The sequence below is a fragment of the Etheostoma spectabile genome, chromosome 20 (assembly GCF_008692095.1).
Source record: "Etheostoma spectabile isolate EspeVRDwgs_2016 chromosome 20, UIUC_Espe_1.0, whole genome shotgun sequence".
NCBI classification, from domain to species: domain Eukaryota; kingdom Metazoa; phylum Chordata; class Actinopteri; order Perciformes; family Percidae; genus Etheostoma; species Etheostoma spectabile.
Window position 1 is genome coordinate 2576693 of NC_045752.1, and position 24847 is coordinate 2601539.

The 24847-nt window shown below is 41.1% G+C and overlaps 1 long non-coding RNA gene across 1 annotated transcript in view; it reads right to left on the reverse strand.

The window, feature by feature from the left end:
• Positions 1-4745: 4745 nt before the first annotated feature.
• The window catches only part of LOC116670399 (uncharacterized), an 80639-nt gene continuing 60537 nt past the window's right edge, over positions 4746-24847 (reverse strand). The window contains exon 4 of the long non-coding RNA XR_004327009.1: positions 4746-5544. This is a non-coding gene — a long non-coding RNA (uncharacterized LOC116670399). The remainder of the gene's footprint in view (positions 5545-24847) is intronic.

Genomic DNA, 24847 nt, shown 5'->3' on the forward strand with positions numbered 1-24847 from the left:
GAAAGGGGGGGGGGGAAGAGGTCAAGACCACGGTATCGGCTTCTTGGTGGGGGTGTGCATCCCGAAAAAGAAAGGGACAAGACAATTGAGCACTCTCTCCCCGCACTTAGCCCCAACAGCCTCCTCCCAGCGCTTTCCACCCCCAGCAACGCCACATCCCATCGAATAACGGACACTGATCAAAGGGGAATTCCAGCTCTCCGTCTCTCGCTGTCCCTATCTATGTCAACTGGAGCGAAGGATGGAGGCCATACTGGTTATTCAGTTCCTCTTGCTATACCGATTGGGAGACAATGGAGCCTCATGCTGTGTCAGTTATGTGTTTGTGTGTGGTAAAGCATCCTCTACTCTTCTATATGCAGACGGACAGACAGACAGACCACACACACACACACACACATACACACACACACACACAGTACACATCACTATGACCATGACCCTATAGCAGGTGGTGTGAGGGCCACAATTCACAATTGCTTGGTCTGGAATCTGTTCTCTGCCAGCTGTGGAGACGCTGGCCAACGGCAGGCACTGCCTGAAGAAATGGTACTGAGGAGAAACTAACCAGAAACTAAGCAGTTTATTGGGGGAAGGATTGGTGTGCATGGTCATGGGACAAGGGCAAAAAAAGAAACATGGGGAAGACTAGTTCAGGAAGTCAGAATTACATCATAGAGGCTGGGAAACATGGAGAAAGACCACAGGGATTGAGCTGAGGCTAATAATGAGAAACTAACTCTGGGGGAGAAGTTTCAAAAGATAAAATACATGGTCTAATGGAGATGGTCTGCAGTCGAATGAATGGCACCTGCATTTCAACCAATTCAATTTGTAAAATGGAAGTTATGATTTTACACTACTTATTGCAACATTATCTTTCTGTTTTGTAAAAGTTTTTTTGGGGGGGCATTTTAAAACTTTAAAACTATTTTTTGTAAATTTTAAACTATTGTGTCTGAGTTGGTTGTTCACATACAAAACATTTCAATTTGCCAGTCCCGTGGAGAAAGCTGGGGAGTCTCCTTCCCATAAACCTTAGGCCTGCTCAGTAGCATTGCATTTTTCTTATCGTTCTTTCATCTGCTATCCAGTGTATAATACATTTGACAATTTCCACATATATGTACATGTAAACTGATGGTTGTTTTGGTTTTGAATATGTCCTAGCAGAAGATGCATGATACTGTTTTATAATTAGTCTTATCCTGTGATCTCAAAAACTATTTGCAATGTTTCTACTACTGTGTCTACCCTCTGCATATGGACTGTATGAGGAAGGCACGGTTAGGCCCTTTGATAAAGTTGGGGTACTTGCAGCAGACTCAGAGATATCCGGACTTTTTGTCATCTGGTATGGGTCAAGCTCCAAAAACCCAAGATCCTACACTTCCCATCATGCAACTCAATAGTGTACTGTATTTCCATTAGATCTTTGCTGCCTGGCCTGTACATCTTTCAAAGTCCACACACCCAGTTTGCAGTGCAGGTTTTCCTTTAACCTTTTGTAGTCTTTAAGCTTAAACCACAAAAACTTTCTCAGACTTGACAAATCAAAAAGACTCCTCAAGAGCCACAGAAAACATTAAGCTACTGTGTTTGGAGCCAGAATCGTACTACCCATGAGTAGAAAACGGATTTTGATTTTGTGTGAAATCTGTGGAGTTCCGAGTGCAATGTTGATGGAATGACAGGGTAATTCTACTACAGTAATACTACTGTTACTGTATTATTAAATGTGTCACTTTGTGCTCAGCTATTATATTTATTACACGCCCACCACTTTACCTCGCAGCCGGAGCTGTAAAAAAAAAAAAAAAGATAAAAAAGAAAAAGGGCCATTTCTACTCCCTGCACTGCGGCTGTCCTCATACACCACTTCAACTATATAAAAGCCCTGTAGTTTCACAACTGGAATGCATGCAGTTTGATGTTATCATGCGATCATATTATTCATGTTGATCTGACTTCTTCTCTGGGATTTGTGTTATCTGAAGGGTTTCTGTGCAGCTTTCATGCCGCCTTATCTGCACATTTTCAACACCAACCAAAACCAATAGAAGAACAGACGGGGATAGGCAGGGCATGGTACTTTCTTTCACATTCAGGTATGTTTCTAAACAGATAATTCTTCAACTTGGCTCTTATTTTCATTATCTGACAGCAAGCCAGATATTCTAAACTTCTTTATCTGGAGGTTATCTGAGTGCACCCAGAATGTCAAAGTAGTCACTCAAAATTGGCGTGCATGTACAACTACAATAAGTGCGGTAGGACAGAATTGGGCATGAAGGTGTGATCGATGTTTAAGTGTAGACATTTGGGTAACACTTTTGCTATTTGCCCTTGTTTTCCTTCACACATTAGTCTCATCTGACTCCTCATGTTTCTTGCCCTATCTGACTTATTGACTTATTTTTAGTGATGTCATCACATTTCCAGATGCCAGAAATGAACTTGGTGACTATTGTTAATAAGAACAATAGGATATTAAAATAAGACCCAAGATTTAACAAACAAATGAAAATTTGTAGGATTGTTATTGCAAAATCAAAGTGGATTAACGTGCATTTGGTTCTCAAAACGTCAGTCAATAAATACTACAGGTGAGGCCTTGAGGTATTTTGTTTTGTTCTGTAGCTCAAATACAAAAGTCTAAAATACTTTTTTGGTAGTGCTCAGTTCATTAATGGGGCAGATACAGGACAGCATAGCATATAAACATCAGATGTGATAACTGCAGGAGCAGAGTTAAAGTATAAACTCTGAAGATTTTGTTATTTATGGCTGGACCGCCACACAGGGCAGCCTGTGTCTGCCAGAGTTTCTCTCTCACCACCTGATTCAGCACCCAACATCTGCCCCAAATTAGCATGCAAGCAGTCATACCCAAACCCCTGGAGCTGGCCAACAAGAGGCCGAGGCAAACAGATCCCCATGACACACAGACTAATGCAGGCAGACGGACGGCCCACAGGAACGCCTCACATGTTCCACAGAGGGAATGCAAAATATCCTGCGCTCAGCAGCACCTCAGAGTACAGTGCACATCTGGGCTGCAGATGTACCGTCAGCAGAAAAGAGGGCGAGAAGCTCTACGTGCGGTTCTGCATGCGTGCTTGGACGCTCATGTGTGTGAGTGACTGTGTGTATCCATATTTACACAGCACACAATCTATTTTTTTTATAGAGAAAGCTGTGCACACGTGTGTCTATGTATATAACCAAATGGGCCGTAGCAGAAGCAGCATTTCTGTGGGTGGATGGAGAGAAGGTCAGAGGCGTAACGTCACAGGAGAAGACACAATCAGCCATTGAGAGCTAGACTGGGTTTAGAAAGGCGTGGAGGCTCGACATCTATGAGGGAAGAGGAATTGTTTCAGGTCAGTCAAAGACAAACACACAGGTGGATGCAGATGTGACCGGGGCACTCTTTTAAAAAAAAAAAAGGGAAAGCAAAAAAGGGAAGTAAATGACCAGAAACACCTACATTTTCATGTTGGATAAAAAGTAGGGCCGGGCCTTTGCCTTCATATCATAACAGCAAGTCTTGAAATATGCATGATGAATGAATATTGGACCCATCTTCAAGAAGGAAAGCCTTGGTATGCAAGGGAAGCCATTGAGGGAACCTAACTTCATACTGGTGTTCATGTAACAAGTCTCAAATTTGTTTTGCAACTTCAATGATTTTTCTGAGTAAGCATGCAGCATTAGATTCATTTGGAGGGGCTGTTCTATGACTATGGGAAACAAGATGGTCAAATAACTCATCTCATGACCCAAATGGCTGTCAATAGCATCTCTAACAAGAGTTGACATGAGTTGTTGAAGGGATCACTCGTCTAACTTCAAATGTAAAGTTACCAGTTTGTAAGAGGAGGAGTCAATGAGGGGTAGTCAGACAACATTGTGTCTTCTTATTTGTGCGTCTTACGTTAAGTTATGTATCATAATATTTTTTGTCAAATTCCCACAATACAGTTTTAATTGGATCAGTGCCTAATTGTGGTTATTTTTGTTGTACATTTAATTAGTGTCAGTCTACTGCAGCTGCTTCTTTAACTTAAAGAAATAGTTTCACAATTTGGGAATTATGCAAATTTGCTTCTTTTTTTTTTCGCAGAAAGAAAAACATGCAGATTGATAGCCGTCTTATCTCCGTCCATTACATGTAAAATTACAACAAGCAGCGGGTTAGCTTAACTTAGCATAACAAGAGGAAACGGACAATTTTGTTCTCTTCTAAGGTAAAAAATAATAAACAAACAAGAGGAAATCTGTTAATTTAGAGGGACTAGAATGCAGATTGTATTACCATAGACAGAGGCAGGCTAGCTGTTTCTCATTATTTCTTATCTTTGTGCTAAGCTACGCCAACCCCCTGCTGCTTCCTATTTAGTGTACGATTATGGGAGTGGTATCATTCTTCTCATCTAACTCTCGGCTAGGATGCAGATAAGTGCATATCCAAAAATGTAAAAATATTTGTATAAGTCTTCACTAGTACAGTTTGTCTGTGATTCATAATTTTACCTTTAGTTCCCCTTGATAAATTGACTTCCTTTACAGTATAGTGTATGTGACCACTGCAGCTGCATATTGGGCAACGACGATTTATCTTTAAAAATATCTCTTAGAGCTAAACATATCAATGAATCAATTTACTTTCTTGTCTCCATGGCTTTCCACAAACATATTATTGTTGACTATTATTATAACTTTATCTATATAGAAGCATTGTTTCAAAGTACTTTACAACTGTCCTGAAGAAGAATAAAGGTCAACCTTAACATGTGACTTGCAACAAGAGACCCTAGACCTGTTGTTCAGGTCACCAAGTCAGTGAGTGAGAAAGCAAGGCATGCCTGAAACAGCCTCTCTTCAAGGCAGGGTGCAGCACTGCTGCAGTCCACTAGGTGCCACTTGTGCTCTTTCTCTGTGCTGGTTGAGAGCAGAGATTCACTCACCCACTCTAGATTTTTGAAATCCTGTGCTCTGTTAAAAAAAACAAATCACATTTCTACCTGGGACTGAGACTTATAACCTCTAGACATATATGACATATACAGACATCACAAATCAAGGCATAAAGTCAGCTTTTCCTCTGTAATAAGATCAAAGAATAATCAAAGTAAAAATGTTGCAGTAAAGTCTCATTTTATCTCTGTCTTTCATTTTCCCCCCAAACAGACTTAACAGTAAGGGAACAGCACAAACCAAACACACTTTACATAAAACACCTCAAACATTCACAAATGCATATACATGTATTTACTCAGTTTCACACGTATCAGGCATTTTCCTATCACATTTCTGAATGAATGCTACAGCGTGCCTGAGGCGTACTTCCTGGCACCTGTAGGTCTCCTAAATGACTGGAAACACATCATGGCCAAATGCGGCCCAGTAGGTGAACTTTCCAGGCATTGTTGTTGTTGTTGTTGTTTTCGTCCTCATATCACATTAAGCTACTGTTTCCCTTCCTCTCTCCAGCATGTTTTGTTTCCCCGGAGGGACACCCAGGGCTGTGTTTGAGAAGTCCTGAGGGACAAAGAGATGACAGCAACGTAAACGGGGAGGCTCTAAAAAGACAAGAGGCTGGAAGCTGCGGTCACAAAGTGAGTCAACATACTCCAGAAGATTTTCCACAGATGCAGAGGCAGTTTAGTGCCCGTCATGTAAAAATCATAAAGGGAGTTTTAAAACCAAACTTCTTCTTATTTAAATCTTTCTCCCATGATATTTTGAAAAGGGTTATTGTATGTTTTGTTAAAAATTCAAGAATGATCCTTAGAAATATACAATGAATCAATGACTTTTTCTTCCACTTAAAAGAGTAGCCCAACATGTTGGGAAACATGAACCCATAAATACTGTATTTGGATGGAAAGATATTTAGGATTTTTGTAACATTTGGACAAAGCCAGGCTACTTGTTTACCCCTTTTTCTAGACTTTGTGCTAAGCTAACCAGCTGCCGGCTGCAACTTTGTAAACCTGAAACCACCTTTTCAGTTGATAGTTGCTTATTTACACATCCAGGAGATAAGATGTAGGTCATGTTTCTGGCCCCCTCGCAAATGTCACTCTCCTTTTGGCTCTGGTTTTGGTCTCCACCATCTCCTGAGGGAAATATCTGCCTCTTCATCTGCTAAATGCTCCACTGAGTTCACCTGATAGGCGCTAACTATGTTGACTGGTACAGTTGGTTTATCAGAGCTTGTTTGCTGAAAACATCTGCCTGCTGCGACCAAAAACAACAAGAGCGATGAGAGTAAACAAAATGGTAAAATTAGAAAAAATAATGAGCTACTGTAAAAGCTATGAAGCTTATAAATTTGACACTGACAGAAATGAGAGCACAATTGGTGTTTTCATCTTATCCCAGGAAAAAAGCAAATAAGTTGCTCGTCTGAAAAGTTAAACTATTCTTTTAGCTGTCCCGATTGAAACGTGGCCTAGAAATCAGGATGTACTGTAAGGACAAAAACAACAACATGAGAGATGTTTATCCAACAGTCAAACACTGTTCTGCTTCAGAGGTATAATGAGTTAAGGGAGGTGGGGAGGGACAGCTTGACTCAGAGCAGGGAGAGAAAATAAATACTGTGATGAAGAAACTTAGACAGGCCTTTCATAGCTCATTATTTTTACTGACATAAACCGCATCTCTAGGACAGATTAGGGAACCCCTGCACTGTTCTGTGTGTTCCTCTCCATTAACGTGTTTGTGTGTGTTCATCTGAAGAAAGAAATAGGATGAGCTATCTCCCAGAGTGAGGTAAACACCACTGTGGGCAAGTTCTAATCTCTCCTCTCCCATTTTTCTTTTCTCCCCTCCTACTGTTGAATGAAAGAGTAAGTGGGCTCAGGTTGTAATTACAGTAATGAATGATTTTGCTCTACCTTTCCGCCCTCCCCCCGCCACCATTCCGCTGGATGTGAGTTGGCTGCTTAGGCCTCTTTGTTTTTGGTAAGGAGATCCCCTGTTTATGTGGAGGTGGGTGTCCCTGGGTGTTCTTTTTTAACCACATTTTCTTTGATCTGCTCCTCCTACTCTTGCCTTGAGTGTGCTGGACTGTGAGAGTGAGCACTTAGTTCTGACAAGCCTAAAATATTAATGCTACATAGTCTTCATGTGTGCACAAACGTGGTTTTACTGTGTCTGTGCTTGTGTGTGCTCAGGTTTGGTGTCTTGTAATGTAAGTGCAGTCTGTGAGTGGTTTCAGTGGCTTTGGGAGTCTGCAGGAGTGTAATAATGTGGTGCTGCAAGACTTTATAATTGAAATGTCACTTGAAAAATGGGCTTCCATCTGCTCAGACTCTTTTTACACACATGGTCACACACGTCTGTACATCTAAAATCTGGGAACAGCACTGCATCCATACATATATGGCAAAAAGCCACCTTTGCATATGGTTATTATTACATTCAGACTTTATGTTTTAACCTCTCAACATACATTTGCACCTTCTAGTTTTCCCTTAAGAACCCTTAAGGCTGCTTTCATCAAATATTAGTGGGTTTTACCATTCATTTGCTCTCATTCAGGCTACAAATGATTCCAAAAATGTATTTCATATAACCATGGTTAAGATGATGTAATGTTGAACCCGTAGAAATGTACCACCCAACACTGCAGTTTCCCTGAGCTCTACAAAGATCTTTAAAATCTTTCAGCTTGTTGTTTTTTGGATTACGGGCCTGCAACCAAGCTGAGAGAGTCTCATCAGTATCATTTTCAGCTGCAGCCTCTAGACTTTCTACCTCCCCAGCAACAAACGACAGACAAAGTTAGCGACTAGCTGGCAAATATTTAGCAACTAAGACAGCACATGAAGTTTATAAGGTGGTAATATGTCAATGTTGTGTTTAGCATGTGTTGTGCTGCCCCAAAGTGGCCAAAAATGAAATGGTTCAGTGAAATATGCAAATGTCTGCCCTGTTCCCTCAAATAACAATATTTTAAATGTGTTGTGTATTATTTAATACACATTTTAACCCAAATCTTAGTGGTATCTTGGTATCTTTGGAAACTTTTGGATCTTCACAAGAATTTAAAACTAGAATTACTACCTTGCAGTTGCTTTAATGCATTTAGGGGTGTGGTCCTGGTCAAGACAATCTCCTGAACTCCAAACTGAATGTCAGAATGGGAAAGAAAGGTGATTTAAGCAATTTTGAGCGTGGCATGGTGGTTGGTGCCAGACGGGCCGGTCTGAGTATTTCACAATCAGCTCATTTACTGGGATTTTCACGCACAACCATTTCTAGGGTTTACAAAGAATGGTGTGAAAAGGGAAAAACATCCAGTATGCGGCAGTCCTGTGGGCGAAAATGACTTGTTGATGCTAGAGGTCAGAGGAAAATGGGCTGATTCAAGCTGATACAAGAGCAACTTTGACTGAAATAACCAGTCGTTACATCCGAGGTATGCAGCAAAGCATATGTGAAGCCACAACACGCACAACCTTGAGGCGGATGGGCTACAACAGCAGAAGACCCCACCGGGTACCACTCATCTCCACTACAAATAGGAAAAAGAGGCTACAATTTGCAAGAGCTCACCAAAATTGAACAGTTGAAGACTGGAAAAATGTTGCCTGGTCTGATGAGTCTCGATTTCTGTTGAGACATTCAGATGGTAGAGTCAGAATTTGGCGTAAACAGAATGAGAACACGGATCCATCATGCCTTGTTACCACTGTGCAGGCTGGTGGTGGTGGTGTAATGGTGTGGGGGATGTTTTCTTGGCACACTTTAGGCCCCTTAGTGCCAATTGGGCATCGTTTAAATGCCACGGCCTACCTGAGCATTGTTTCTGACCATGTCCATCCCTTTATGGCACCATGTACCCATCCTCTGATGGCTACTTCCAGCAGGATAATGCACCATGTCACAAAGCTCCAATCATTTCAAATTGGTTTCTTGAACATGACAATGAGTTCACTGTACTAAAATGGCCCCCCAGTCACCAGATCTCAACCCAATAGAGCATTTTGGGATGTGGTGGAACGGAAGCTTTGTGCCCTGGATGTGCATTCTACAAATCTCCATCAACTGCAAGATGCTATCCTCTCAATATGGGCCAACATTTCTAAAGAATGCTTTCAGCACCTTGTTGAATCAATGCTACGGAGAATTAAGGCAGTTCTGAAGGTGAAAGGGGGTCAAACACAGTATTAGTATGGTGTTCCTAATAATCCTATAGGTGAGTGTATGTCCAAACTCATATAGTTTATGTGATGAAGACTTTTAGCTAATTTGATAAAAGGTATTAAGTAAATTTTTTTGGGGCAAAAAACGTGGATGCTTTAAACACGTCTTTAACAATAAAATGTTGCCATAATTAGTGCAGGAATTCTTGAGTTATGGCCAAAAACTAATTTTGTGAGGTGACCTTTGACCTCCAAAATTGAATCAGTTCATCCTCGAGTCCAAGGGAATGTTTGTGCCAAATTTGATGAAATTCCCTCCAGGGGCTCCTGAGATATTGCACTCACAAGAATGGGACAGACAACCAGAAAAATAATGGCCCACAGGCTTAATAAAGTTCTGTAGGTTTTCAACAAGGTTTGGAAAAGAATACACCAGATACCAAAAATCACGATACTAATCACCACCAATTTATCTGATTCAGCAAAACAAAACGTTGCTATTAGCAAAGCACTTGCATTTGGGGGAAGTACAACTACACATTTAGCAAGTTTGTCCCACAAATGCAATCAAAACTTCCCCTACAGAGCCAACTACTCAATTTTTTTATAGAGGAAGGAAGACAGAAATTGCACCGTTAGAGAAAAAAAAAAGATCTGCAAAAACAAACATATTGAGTGTTAGTATCATCAGGGAACATCTGTGCATAGACAATTTATACTCCCCCCCAAACGCACACACACACGCACATGACATAATTTTTACTTAATTGTCAAATCTAAATCTAAAGCATGTGCAACATGAGTTCAAATTAAGTGAGCAGGAATGAGCTCTAACCCATTACACCTATCTCTTGTCTGCCCTTTAACCCTCACCCCTCCTCCCTTTCTGGGTCACAGCTGGGCCGCTCCGACAGGCGTGTTGAGCGTTACGTGTCAGACAATGCAAGCAGCCACAATTCTCTTGAGCTCTGCTGGGATCAGGAGCTGAGAGCCTTCCTGCCTCCCCAGCACTCCTTAACTCACCCCCAGCAAAAACTGCCGAGAAGTGGGAGGGAAAAATGATACGAAACCCAGAGTCACTGACCCCTGGTTCCACAAGCAGTTCACAGAGAGTTGAGTCAGAGGTGCAGGACGACTAGTTAATTCCTCAGTGGGCTCCAGTGTGAGCTTGCATACAGTAATATATTCTACAATTACAGTACATGAGGTAGAACTGGAGGAAAAGAGGAAATCCTGTTTAAATTAGAGTCAAGTTGACCATTAGATACACAATGGAGAGCTGTCACTGTTCCAAGACGTTATATGTTAGCTATTGTGTATGCCTTAAAGGAATAAGATGTGATGCATCATTTAGTGCATTACAAGAGTCATATTGTAAAGGAGTGGTTTAGTATTTTAATGAACATATCTGGTGTGGAAGCCTCAACCTGGTAGATTAGGCACATACTCCGGGCATTAGAAGACAGAACCGCCATGTAAATGCTGCAGTATGTGGAAGTACGTTAGGTAGCAGTTCCTCTAATGGCCACTGAAAATTGTCTTCGAAAACACAGACTGTTTTGACGTGTCTAGGAAAATATCCAAATTCTCTGTTGAAAACAATGTGATTTATTTTCACATGAAATTAGAAGGTTTCAATCGTTAATTTCACTTCCCTAAAAAGTGTCGCCTTTTTTTGGACATCACATTATCGCTGGTTGTTGTTTCCTCATCTCACTTCAGCTCTACCCAGAATCCATTCCATTGCTGTAAATTAGGTCTGGCTCTACAACAAACAAAATGACATGGGTGGTAAATGCATGGATGTATTATGACGAATAGATACCAGACTCAAAAATGGCTTCCGCTTTTTCCAATGGAGGTTGTTTATCTGGTGCTTTTACATAATTTTAATTTGTATTGTGCAGTCAACTCAAAATTAACATTATGATCTCAATCCTTGCCCCTCAACCCATAGTCTTTAAAGTGCCCATATTATGAAAAAAATAAATAGGGTGTTATTTTGTGTCTTTGGTGTTTCCACATGCATACAAACTTGGAAAAAAAACTATCCATGCTGCTTTGAGTGAGATACAGGTTTATGAATGTCCTCAGCCTTCAGTCTTTGGTTGAGCTGTTCAAAATCTGCACGGCTTTCTACGTCGTTGGCTGAAAAAAGGGGGCCCCTTCGTTCTCAGTGGTCAAACACTGCTACACCACACACTAGTTCACCATAATCTCCAAAAGAACTACTTCCATGTCCCTGCTCTGCAGGTATTCCACAAGTGCGCCCTCGTTTAGAAGAAGTTTCCCAGCTAATCCTGCCTTGTACTGACCAAAGTTTGAGAAAGAGTTATTCGTTAGATTTTACAAAATTGGCTTGTCACTTTAGTTTTGCACAAAAGGTCGTCTATCAGGTGTGATTGTGAGTGCATGTCAAAGTATAGCGCGGACAGGCGCCTCACACTGCGAGCGGGCGCACACGTCACACAGAGACAAAAGTAAGAGAAAAGAAAAGGGGACTATCTGTCCGGAGGATAACCAGTAGAGATTGTGTGTGTGAGTCCATGAGAACTGTAAGTCGTATAACTTATGTTGTCAGTTCATTTAAGCCTGTTGTTGTATTAGTCTATAGTTCTGGCAAATTGAAAGTAAACTAGTGATTTTGTTGTTTGTGTTCTTCACCTGAGCAGGTTGCACCTGGCTGTTGATTCAATATAATGGTGATGGTTGAACACCCTTGCTCACGTTTGTATTTTAGGGGCATTATTTACATGCTACAGCTACACTGCATTAAGATAATGTAATTGATAGTGGGTTTATTATTATCATTTTCTAGCCTATATATATAATTCCTATGAATTGTGTATGGTAGCCTTTACAATGTTATATATTTCTTTGCAGAACCCACACACACACACACACCACACACACACACACACACACACACACAACCACACACACACACACACACACACACACACCACACACACACACACCACACACACACACACACACCACGCGCAGCCATAGCAGAGCTACCCACGCCCATGTTTGTACTGTTGCTTGATTGTAATGAAGCATCAAAAGAGAGAATTTGTCTAAGTCTGTGTTTTAACAGACACACCTGGGGCCAAGTTGGAAACCAGAATCAGCTTTAAATACAGTCCTAATCTAGTTTGAGTTGTCAATACCGAATTCAATCTAATTGGATGAGAATATACACAGAAGTCTTACAGAATCACAATTGAATTCATATCTTGCTACTCAGTCAAAATCGCATTGACCTGGAGTCCCAGTCTCTGTCACAATAATCATATATGTGATGTTTTAGAAATATTGGCATCCATTTACAGTGCAGACAATGACATACAAAGAATAAAGAGCTTTTTCTTCATGTCCACTGAAGTTTCTCAGCTTGTACTCTATTAACATTCACGTGGTCCAGGTAGCTTTGTCAGTTGCAAGGCTACTTTTACTTTTACACTTTAAGTAAAGTCTCCAAGCCTCTACTTTGTTACGTTTACTTGAGTAAAGAAGTTAAATCAGTACTTCTACTTTAACCAAGTATATGTACTTCTACTTGAGTACGGGAAGTGAGTACTTTTGCCAACTCTGCCGAAGATGAGCATAATGTGGGCGATTTAATCATTTTCTAGACTCTGAGAAAGTTGAACAGATATTAAGCCTATACTGTATACTTGAAAGATTCATAACACAAATACAAATCAACCTTGTCTGTTGTTGGAGGTGTCTTGTCAAAACTTTTACCGATGTGCTTTAATGGTGGTCTATGAGAAAAATGCTTTATGGGCTCCAGGGGATTTTCTTTTAGTTGCATAATTGTGGTTAGCCGCTGAGGCAAATTGGCAGCACAGACAGGCTTGCTCTCTTAAAGGGCCACTCCCGTTGTTTAGGACAGCACTTTTGAAAGTTTTTAAATTAACAAGAGATTGATTTAAAAGAAGACGGTCAAAATCAAAGCAGCAGAGGCTGAGATATCCTGACTTTTAGTCACTAGCATGGGTCAAGCTCCATAACACTGGATCCTAAATTTCTCATAATGCAATGATCAGTGTATTTCATTTGACCTTCTCTGCCTTCGTAATGTCCACTACATTCATACTCTACACTCATACTCAGCTTGTAACTCCGGCTTTCTGTTTAAAATCTTCTGTTCTGTTTCAAGCTCAATCTAAGGCGCAGTAAACTGAACTTTATGTGCATAATTGGTGCAGGGAGTCTTTAATAAATCCATGAAAACACTCAATTCCAGCTGTAACATGTTTCCTAGATATGACATCACAGATACTGTGTCCATGTTTTAGTCCATTTCCCTTTGAAACCCCCAGTGACTGGGCCTAAATGTTGACATGTTTCCAAAATAGGTTAATCATGACTCTATAAATAAATCTTATCTTGTTGCTTCATTGCCTTCTCAACTAAAGAGACTCCTCTCGACAGAGCAACTGGTATTGCTTCATACCGGATGTCTTGTCAGTCTGATAATTGAAAATTGTCTGGAAAGAAGTTTTTTGAATGTAATATACTGTCAAAAAACATAACAAAGACATGTAGTACTTGTTTTGAGTAGAGTATCTCAGCATGGTGTCACATTGCCTCTCCTGAGCCAAATATCAATGAGAATGAGAAGAAAAATAATTTTAGACTATGGATTTCCTTTATCTTTACTGAAATATAAAGCCTAAGTTGCATATGACACCCTAGTTGACGCACCGGTGTTTGTGTACATGTCTATTCATGCCGATGTTTTTGTGTCTCTGCATGTGTGAGACCAACACATTATGTTACGGCTTACATGAACCAGATTGTTTTCAAATGATGACATAACCATGCCACCACGGAGGATGTAGGGAGCGAGCAGGGCTTCATCGGCTCACACCACACCAAGCCTGTCAATAAGAACGACAGGGTTTAAAATGAAACACCCCCAGTTAATGGCGGGAATGTTTCTCATTAGGATGGCAAGCTGGTAAGCAGGGAATGCCCCACCAGAGCACATGAAGCTGAAGGCCAGTTTATAAAGCAGCAAAACAATGGACTAGAAAGCGGACTCTGTGTGAAACCATCTTCCCTCTTTCCATAACCTGTCTCCATGTCGTCCCTTCAGCTTACTTATCCTATCCTCAGGTCCCCTAGCCGAGCTTCACAGCAGCACAGGGAGAGGCATGTAAATCTGGCCCCCTTTGAGAAACAGGCTCCGGAGAAAATAAATCTGCAGAGGTTCACGGTGAGTTCAGCCAAGCCACAGCTCGAGGCTTTCTCTTTCTTATATCGTCTCTCTCTGAATCGGCTGCTGTCTCTGTCAATGCATCCTTCTTTCCATCTCCGACTTTCTGTCTCATTCCCTTCATCGCTCCTTTGCTCTTTTCCCCCTTCAAGTCCTCGCTACAGATTTGGTAATGTCACACACAGACAACACTACAGTGATGTCATTGTTCTGATATAGACCTCGGGGGAGAAAGAGAAGGGCAGTCCCCTTGCAATGTGCTGCATCTGGTCTGGTTCGGTTCGAGTGTCTGAGTCAATCTAGTTCATTCCAGTTTGGATCTACTTTGACGTACCACGATAGGCCTTGGTTTCCCAAACTTTGGGATTGAAACCCAGGAAATTCTATATAGTGGTAGCCACATGACAAGAGAAATCATGTTTCAGTGAGTCACTCACAGGAAAATAAAGTTTGCATTTAGTGGGTTTGGAGAACTACTTTGACATTTTAGAAAATAAGATCTGTGTGTGATCGTATTTCCAGAGCAGCTGTTTTGAACCCATGAATGTAATAGTCAGGATAAAAAATCCAAAGTAGCAACTACTTAAAGCTCTTTGTGATGGTTTGTCTTAGTAAGAAAACAGGATGAAATAAAGCTTTTAGCCCAAAGGATTATTTTGGATAATTCTTTATCTCACTTTCTTGGTGTGAATTGGATGAGAATACTGATACAACTCTCATATCTTACTTGGAATGTTTAAGTTGGTTAGCTTAGCATAAAGACATATAGGGAAACAGTGGCTGTGACTAAATTCACCCACATGCACCATTAAATATCACCAATGTCATCTTGTTTGTGTATAAGTGAGTGTTAGTATAATTTCACCAAAAATGCAACAAATTGTGTATCAAAGTCTGACCTTTCCAAAGCCTCAGTCCATCCCAAACTTTTTAGCTTAGCCAAAGTCTCCTCGACACCTCCTGTATGACGTGTGAGCAGTTGAGTTGATTTAAGTTTTATTTGAGTATTTTATGAGGTTCAAAGAGGCAAAACTATCAAGTATTTCACACAGAAAAGCAAATATTACAGAAAAGTCTGAATAATGTACACAATTTTGTGTAGCTGAAATTAGATCCACTGACTAAATGCTTGTATTGTACTGCTTGTAATGTTTGTTTTTTATGCTAACCTGTAGACATACAGTATGCCTCCGTTTTTTAAGATAAATTTGTTTCTAAATATTTCTGATTCGGGAATCTGTACAATGTTTTGCTCTTATCATTTGCATGATATTCATCTTGGTCCAAAATAGAAATTCACAGTTCACCTGTTCTTGGGATGTTCCCAGCCAGGAGTGTGATATACAGTGGTGCTCAAAAGTTTACATACACATGCTTAAGTGACTAAAAGAGAATAAAAAAATCATGTTTGGAAATTTATTTTAATACCTAAATTAAAAAATGAGGTAAAATCCAACCTTTAAGGACACCAATTTTCTTTGTGAATGAATAACGTATTGTAAATAAATAAATGTTCTTATTTAAAATACAGGGTCATAAGTATACATACCCCTATGTTAAATTCCCATAGAGGCAGGCAGATTTTTATATTAAAGGTCAGTTATTTCCTGGATTCAGGATATTATGCATCCTGATAAAGTTCCCTTGGCCTTTAGAATTAAAATAGCCCCACATCCTCACATACTCTTCACCATGCTTAGAGATAGGCATGGTTTTATTTCAGTTAGACTAATACCTGGTTTGATTTGCATTGGAGATGATTTTATAGAAAGTATCCCATGCCTATCTCTAAGCATGGTGAAGAGTATGTGAGGATGTGGGGCTATTTTAATTCTAAAGGCCAAGGGAACTTTATCAGGATGCATAATATCCTGAATCCAGGAAATAACTGGCCTTTAATAATAAAAATCTGCCTGCCTCTATGGGAATTTAACATAGGGGTATGTATACTTATGACCCCTGTATTTTAAATAAGAACATTTATTATTTACAATACGTTATTCATTCACAAAGAAAATTGGTGTCCTTAAAGGTTGGATTTTACCTCATTTTTTAATTTAGGTATTAAATAAATTTCCAAACATGATTTTTTTATTCCTCTTTTTAGTCAACTTAAGCATGTGTATGTAAACTTTTGAGCACCACTGTATCCGCTATTATTAGTTCAGTCAGACAACTCACGTTTGAAATATTTATTATAACAGCAGAACATTGTGTCTGGAGGCCCGCCTCTGACCTCATCCCTCCCCGCAGTATGGGTTTACATGAGATATTGGGGAGCGATGATAAAGTAGCTTCCTCCTAACCAGAACCTGCAGGTGGATGCTGGGGTGGTGGTGGCCAGCGATACGGGTGAAGGGCAGCAGCAGCATTGACAGGGCAGAGATGGGGAAATTGTTTAGCTTAAATAGACCGCCAAGTTGAGGGGGTGTGTATGGTTAATGATACAGTGAGTGAGGCAAGTCAAGTGTGTGTGCAGTGCAGCTCGAGTTGGCTGGCTAAACTATCTCGCAGGCGTCGCCCCATTTTAGGTAGCAGATATTCACCCTTAGTTGCAGTTGAAGAAGAGTTATTGTTAAAGAATTATTTAGTTTGAGGAGTCACGTAATCGGCTCGACAGAGATGGCGGCTTAAGGTATAGCTCCTGGCCCAACCTGGCCAAATAGTAGTGTTAAATGATAGAGATAGAGATACTTTATTTATCCCAAAGGAAATTAAGTTGTCCAATAGCTTATACACAACACACATACACATAGGCACACAGTCAAGTGACATCGTCGCACACGTACTACAAAAATACAAAGAAAGATACGTGCCCTTACAGTAAAGTTTGATTTTAACATGTTTAAAGAAGCGATGTGGAAAAAATGCAGAAAGGTGCAATGGTATCATAGTGAAACGCAATACTGTATATGAAAAATAAAATAAGCATTACTAGTAAAAGACTTGAAGAAAAGTTTGAGAAAGTAGTAGTATGGTTCCAACTGCGATATTCTATGACTTTGTGCTTGAGAGTCACTTAAAGCAGAATGGCAAACAAGAACAAAACCCAACACCGTAATACAGATGCTAAGAAAAGCTTCCTCGAACCATGTTTTTCTCAGATTCAGTCTCAGATTTAACAGGTGGGGATTGACAACGGCAAGAAGCTAACTGATATCCATGCCCAGCTAGCCTCTCTAACTGCAAGCCTTGGCTCTATCAGATCTGATGTGCACAACCTAAAAACTACCGTGGAAAGGAACTCAAATACTCTTGACAGCCATCGCCACGCTTTTCAAAAGCTGGAGGTGAAGCTAGCAGATATGGAGGACAGAAACCGGAGATGCAACATCAGCATCGTGGGGCTGAAAGAGGGGCTAGAAGGCTCTAATGCTATCCAGTATCTCTTGCGATCCCTGCCTAGTGGCTCCCGAAATTAACAGAAATTCAGATTGAGATTATGAGAGCCCACCGGATTTACAGTGATAGCCCAAAGAAGAATACCTCTACTAATCGCACGCTGATTTTCAACGTTCTTTGCTACACAACCAGTTGGGCAATACTTGTCCTTGGATTACCCAGCAACACTGAAGATCAAGGAAGGCTCCCGGTACAGAACTTTCACCTCTGCAAAGGATGGTGAAGATTAGGTGTAGCGGGCTGCGCCCCGACCTTGCTGCTGCAGAGACAGCCGGCGCCACGGATTCTATAGAGCAGCGTGGAAGAAGATCAGGATTAAAACAGCTGCCTGATGAACATGGACTCTTGGTTTGTCTTAATCTCTAGATGCATTTTAGTTTTAATACATTGTTATCTGATATGATAACAGAAACTGTGTATTTCAATGACATATATGTCCTGTTTAACATACAAAAGTCAATTTAGTGCGGAACCAGTTGCTGTTGCAACCAGGTAACTATGGGCTGCTGTTCCTTTTCGCTGCACCGTGTCAAATCTTGATCACAGACCTGTTTTGACCTATGCCCCCCCCCACACCACCCCCCATTGCTTTCCTTTTTGTGCCACTGTCTTGTCCGTTTTTGTTCTGTGTCTTACATGTTCTGTGTGTTGAGGGACTTAACTTTGGATGCACTATTTTTAGGATTTTACGAAGTAAAAGGCAGTAGCACGTTGCTTTTCCACACCTACTTTCATTTAGAACGCAGCTTTTTTGATAATGGGTATTCTTGAATTTTTAGTTTGGAACTGTGGTAGTCTGAATGCACCTCACAAACGAGCCAGCACCCTAGCCCTACTTAAAAAGAGAAAAGTTGACATTGCATTATTACAGGACACGCATTTGCTACAGACTGATACCGGCCACTTAGCCAACAGATTCTATCATACAATTTCCCCCTGAAAGTAATAGCGCTGTCTCGTTCTAGGAATTAGAAATTCGGATTTCTGTTTCAGAATGTTGATTATTTCTTTCTTGACTAATGATCATTCTAAAGCTATTTGGGCAGTAAAATTATCTTCTTCCGCTTAAAGTTCCGCTTAAAGATTTGAATAAAGTTCAGAATTGTGATTTCTACAATAGAGTATAGCTTTTGGAAAATTGCACTTGTGTCAGCTTATGCGCCTATTGTTTTTGATGGCAGTTTCTATGGTTTTTTGTTGGTGCGGACTTCAATGCTGTGTGGGACCAAAATATCGATCGGTCGAACGCAAAGGTCACTGGGCTTTGAAATCATGGGTCCGCAGCTTGGGTCTTATAGATATTTGGCGTGCATCCCACCTGTAAGGATTATTCTTTTTTCTCAGGTAGACATAAATCTTTTTTTTTTTTTTGCATCCCCTCAATTTTTTCATTCAGTTGATAAAGTTGTGTTACATCCAATGGCATCTGACCATAAAGGGATCTTCTCCATTACCATCTTAGACCGTCTGTCTCAACGTGCTGCTAGATGGCTCTTTAATAATTCTTTACTGAAAAATGTATCCAACATCATTCAGTCTATAGCAGAATTCCACATAGTTGCAGACATTAATGTTGGCTCTGTAGAAGACCCCAGAATATTGTGGGACGTGATAAAAGGTTTTATTAGGAGCAATACCTTACTATTCTGCTCTAATGGGCGCAAAGATAGATCTCTTCAACTACAAAACCTTGAAGCTCACTTCACCAGATTAGACTCATTGTTGCAAACTAATTTTACTGACCAACTAGCTTTAGAATAACCACTAGTCAAGAAAGAAATAAACAACATTCTGAAACAGAAATCTGAATTTGTAATTCATAGAACGAGACAGCGCTATTACTTTCAGGGTGCTAGACCTAGTCACCTACTTGCCACGAGATTAAGGTCCAGTGACCAGTTTACAGATATTTTTGCTATTAAGTCTTCAGATGGTAATATTAGAACTGACCCTGTTGAAATAAATAAATCCTTTCAGACATGTTATTCCAATTTGTATGAACTAGAGGTTACTTTGGAGAAAACCAACTGTGACAGCTGGTTGAATATGCTTAACTTGTCTCAATTATCAGCAGAGGAATCAGCTAACTTAGACAAATTAATCACTTTAGAGGAACTAAGACTGGCAGTACAGAATATGCAAAAGGGAAAAATCACAGGGCTTTGATGGGATCCCCCTGGAATTGTATGTAACTTTTTGGGAACAACTGGGCCCATTCCTTTTGACAGGATTAACTTCTCTATTGAGAAGGGCGAATTTTCAAGGGATGTGAACACAGCCTTTATCGCCTTACTCTTGAAAAAGGATAAGGATCCTGCACTAGTGCTCTAGCTATCGACCTCTGAGCCTGCCTAACTCTGAATTAAAAATTCTTTGCTGTAGATTTGTGCCACAGCCTTCTCTCTCCTATCTGTGCATGTGTTTTAGTCCCTTTTGTCTTGTGCCGGTCTCCTTGTCAATTCCTCTTATTTTTTTGATGTGTTTGTCTGTGTCTTGTTTGTGAGCTGCGGGCATTGTTCTTGCTGTTGTGTTTTTGTTGCGTCTCCCTCCTCTCTGTAATTCCTCTTTGTTTTAATGTAAAACATTTGATCGCAAGGATGGATTATGGAAAAGGTGCACTGTGCCTTCTTCCGTATGTGTAGTGTACTTTTTGATATGTTGTCATCTGGACCAATGTTTTGCAGTATTTTTTTTAATTAAAAAAAAAATTGATCACAAAAAAGAATAACTTAGTTTGCAATGATTTTCTTTTGTTCCTTCTGCAAAATGTGTACTTCAAAAGGCAGCGTGACCATTACTTTATCACAACACTGCAAGCATTATGAACATATGAATGAAAAAGCAGATATTGTCACACAAAACATGGAGCCATTCTGCCAAAAATGTGTAAAAAAACTTTTCCCAAACAGTATATGCAGTAAATCTAATCTAGGGCAGCATTTACACAAGTTGCTGTTTTAGTAAAATAGGTTGAGCTGCAGCACAGAAAGAGACAAGGGCAGTTGGAAAGGTTTTTATGTTTAAAAGCTTCCATTTTCCTTGGAAATGCTAATTTTCCATCACAAATTGTTGTCTGATGTGAAATAAAGTAACACTTGCCGTTTGTGTCTCATAAGAGCGTACATTTATTTTTTACCTTGAAAAGTTACACAGCTAGTATTTAATGGACTCTTGTATCCCCAACATGTACAAACAGTGAGCAGGCTTGGTTGGACACTTTGCTGTGTAAATGCTGTCATCTCCATCTATCTCCACTAATGTAAGCAATGGATCATCTAAATGTGTTTCAAGGCAAAGAAAATAAAATAAATAAATAATCCAAATGAATTCAATCTTTCATTCACCACAGAGACAGCATTTGGGAAAGTTTCATTTGGGTAAGTGTTGTGTACTGCAGGATCTCCCTGGTGGATCATGTCAGGCAGCTCTGTGTTGACACTGCTAAGCCCCTTCTTCTGATGTAGCTGTTTATCAGAAAATGGACAGATAGTTTGGAAAAGAAGGAGAAGGAGGAGGTCTGGTCACTGAGTACTTCCAGACCTCTAATGAAGACGGATGTGAGGACAGTGTCCACCCTAACCCCTGTGATCTTCGACCTATGACACAGCATAGCACAGAGGCCTAGCTATAGCTACAAAAAAGAAAGAGAGTTTTGGCAGAAGAAGACGGCTTTATTTGCACTGGATAATGGCATGCAGTTTCACTGTCCCACTGGAAGAAACGTTTTCACACCATAAACCAGCTTAAATTGTGGAAAATATCAGCTTTCAAGTAAACAAGCAAGAAAACAAAGGCCTCATTGTAGCTCCCAGGCAAGATATATGAAGAGTCTCTAACCCTGCATGTGTTCACATTACGCTGATATACAATACAGTTCATTATTTCACATCACTGCTTCTCTGTTAATGCTTCGTAGTTGTAGGTAACCGCTCTTGTTTGTCATTACCTGCTCTGTCTTTGGGTCTTAGACAAACTTCGATCCTCTGATATTGTTGATGTCTTCCTGACAAGTGTTGAAGGTGTCTCAGAGAAATGTGCGGCCCATTCAGCAGATCCTCCTCCTTAAACTCTTGCCAAGAGGAGGGAGGACTGATAAATAGGGGCAAAATGTAGAATTTGTATTTCAGAAATGGTCACAGAGCCAATAATGTGATGAGATGTTATTTACTTCATACAGCCTAGAGAAAAGACGTGAAAATGCCGCTTTCTCCAGACTTTTAGGGCCCTATCTTGCACCCGGCGCAGCACGATGCAAAGCCCGACACGAAGCCCCATGCAAGTGTCTTTGGTATTTTAAGACAGACGCTGTTGTTAATTTCCCGTCCAGCGCCCACGTCGTTTAAACAGCAAACGCAGTTGCGACCATCTTTGCACCCATGGGCGTACTGGTCTTACAGGGAAGTGGGTTCAGGTGACTTCTTGGCTTATTGCTATCTTGCGGCAGCCAAAAGTGATTGGGCCATTGTCCAACAAAAATCTGGTCTATAGTCAGTAATGCAGCAGCTCATTGTTATTTTAACAGTAAAATTTGCATAGGGTCATGCAGCGCGCACACTATGCTTGTTCCACACACACAGGGAAGCGCTGCAGCACAAATGCAAAAGATTAAAAATAAAAAATATAACGGTGTAAATACAATCCTTTTGAACCATGCACTTGGCGCACGGACCCTTTTTTTCCGCCGTCAAACTAGCAAAAGTGGATTTGGACACGCCCTAAACACACTTGCACCATGCGCTTCATGCCGTGCGCTTACATCGTTGAAATAGGGTCCCAAGAGTGTTTTGCCTTTAATGTCATTGAGTGAAACAAAAGGAAAATTGCTGACCTCGTGACAAAAGTTGATTCAGTCAGGCATTCACAACATACAGTACCTGAGCCCTGACTGAGACCAATGATCACGTTAACATACCGCAAACACACATCAATGTACAAATTCATGCACACACATGCATGCACGTTAGCCTTACATAGAACAGCACGAGGGTCGCCAGATCATCCCCCCATATCTATCTTTTTCTTATGTCGACAAAATTACTTTTCAAATTATGTTTGCAAGCACAGACTATGCATAGACCTCTAGAGTAACACTTTACGGGGGTTAAAATAACCAGGTTGTCTGAGATTAGTTGAAATATTGGTAGGAACAATTAAGCAGCACCACTCTAAAGAGTGGTAGGGACACACCCATGGTCGGTATGAACTCACCCAACGGTTATGGCTACAAAAGGAAAATGGCCCAACATAGGCTTGAAAAGAACTTGATGAAGCAAAAAGATATATCTATGATGTCCATTATTGAAAATCAAAGAGAGCACTGTCAGAGACAACTCTGATCTGAGCAGTGCAGCATCACCGAAGCCACAGGGGGTGGAACTGACATAACAAACACAACCCGACAAGCTTGATCCAATACTCTTCAAACAACCACTAATTTCATGTTGCATCTTTGAGCGTGAATGGCCAACTGTGTTTGTGCTGTGTGCACTCTGACCCCCTGTCCCTCATCCTCCTAACCCCCTCCTCATCCTACTGAGCTCAGCCCGGCTTAGGCCGGCCCACTCAACAGGACATACTGCAGGCCCCCTAATCAGCTCATTTGGAGCAGATCAATGGCACTGATGACAAGAGCCTAAGCTGAGACTGCAGACCAAATGAAGCCTGAACAAAACACCCTTCTTAAACGATGGCCTTGGAGCAAATAACCCCCGGGCGAGGGGGTCAGGAGGTTGCTGACCTGGGTGGGTGCGGCGGTGGAGTTGTCCGATTGGGCCTGAGAGGGGGGTTTTGAGTCCCTGGTGTCCCTGCTGGTGGACCAGCTGAATAAACAGCTGGGAACAAGGCCGGACTTCAGCGTGCAGAGACACAGGGCTCCAGCCATGCAGGTCCAGTCTCAGACCAGGCCCGGGCTAGACTTTAGACCCAAGACAGCATGAGGACAGTGAGCCGCTTTCTTCTTCAAAGAAAAGGCCACGTCTGATCGACCACGCATTCCAAAATGGACACATACACATGCAATTGAACCCACGCACATGCACGGAAATGCTTGCACACATCGTCATTCACACATTTTGTGTTTGCACGCCTGCATTCTAGGCACAACACACACACACACACACACACACACACACACACACACACACACACTTCATGAATTCACACAGCCTCAGTCCCTCTCTCATCTTTAACACAAAAGGCCTGTGTCTGTCTGGATTCTGCTCAAAATAACACTCCTCTATCTCCAAGCTATTGATCTTTAACTCGTCTGTTTTCTCCACAGGACATCCACTGTTTCTGCTCACTTTACTGCTCTCCAGCAACTCCTAAAAATCTGGCCCTGTTGACATCACTCCAAGAGTAGTCAGATTCCAGGAACGATTCCATATCTAAACAGTGCTTTTCAAGATGTATGTCTTTTTGCAACACTGATTATTTAAAAGCTTGGAGCACGGACAGCTGGAAATCACTGAAAAGATGCTGTGGTTATTATAGGCATGGGAAAGCAAGAGTAAAACTACAGCAAGTGATAGATATTGTCCAGATAAAACAGACATTCATTTGCCATTCCTCCTGCCCTTCGTTGATGCCAAACAAAACACATTTGAGCCACAATCAGCTCAGGTCAACCTGAGTCGGATTCCCATTTGTATGCGCTCCAGTTCTGGCAAAACAGGGTCACTGGAAGATCTAAAATACATACACACACATGCAATCATACATACACAGGCAGCCTTGTTTGGGGCAGCGGGGGGCACAAGCTCTGATAATGAGTTGCACACATGAAAGGGTGGCTCCTCAACAGAAAACAAACTTCACTAGGGGAGCCGTTGTTAGCAGGCTGACCTCTGAGCCTGAGCGCCCACATTGTCCCCCGATGGATCCCCTCTGACAGCCCGTCACTCATTTCGACTGTCTCTGTCGACCAATCAGGGCCAAGCACCAGCAGCCCTCTGGGAAAACTCTGTGCACTGAAGGGGAAAAAAATTGGTGTGAAGCCATGTTTAGATGGCAGTGGAAAAATGTTGCTCTGCAGCTTTTACTGAAGTCTAATCAT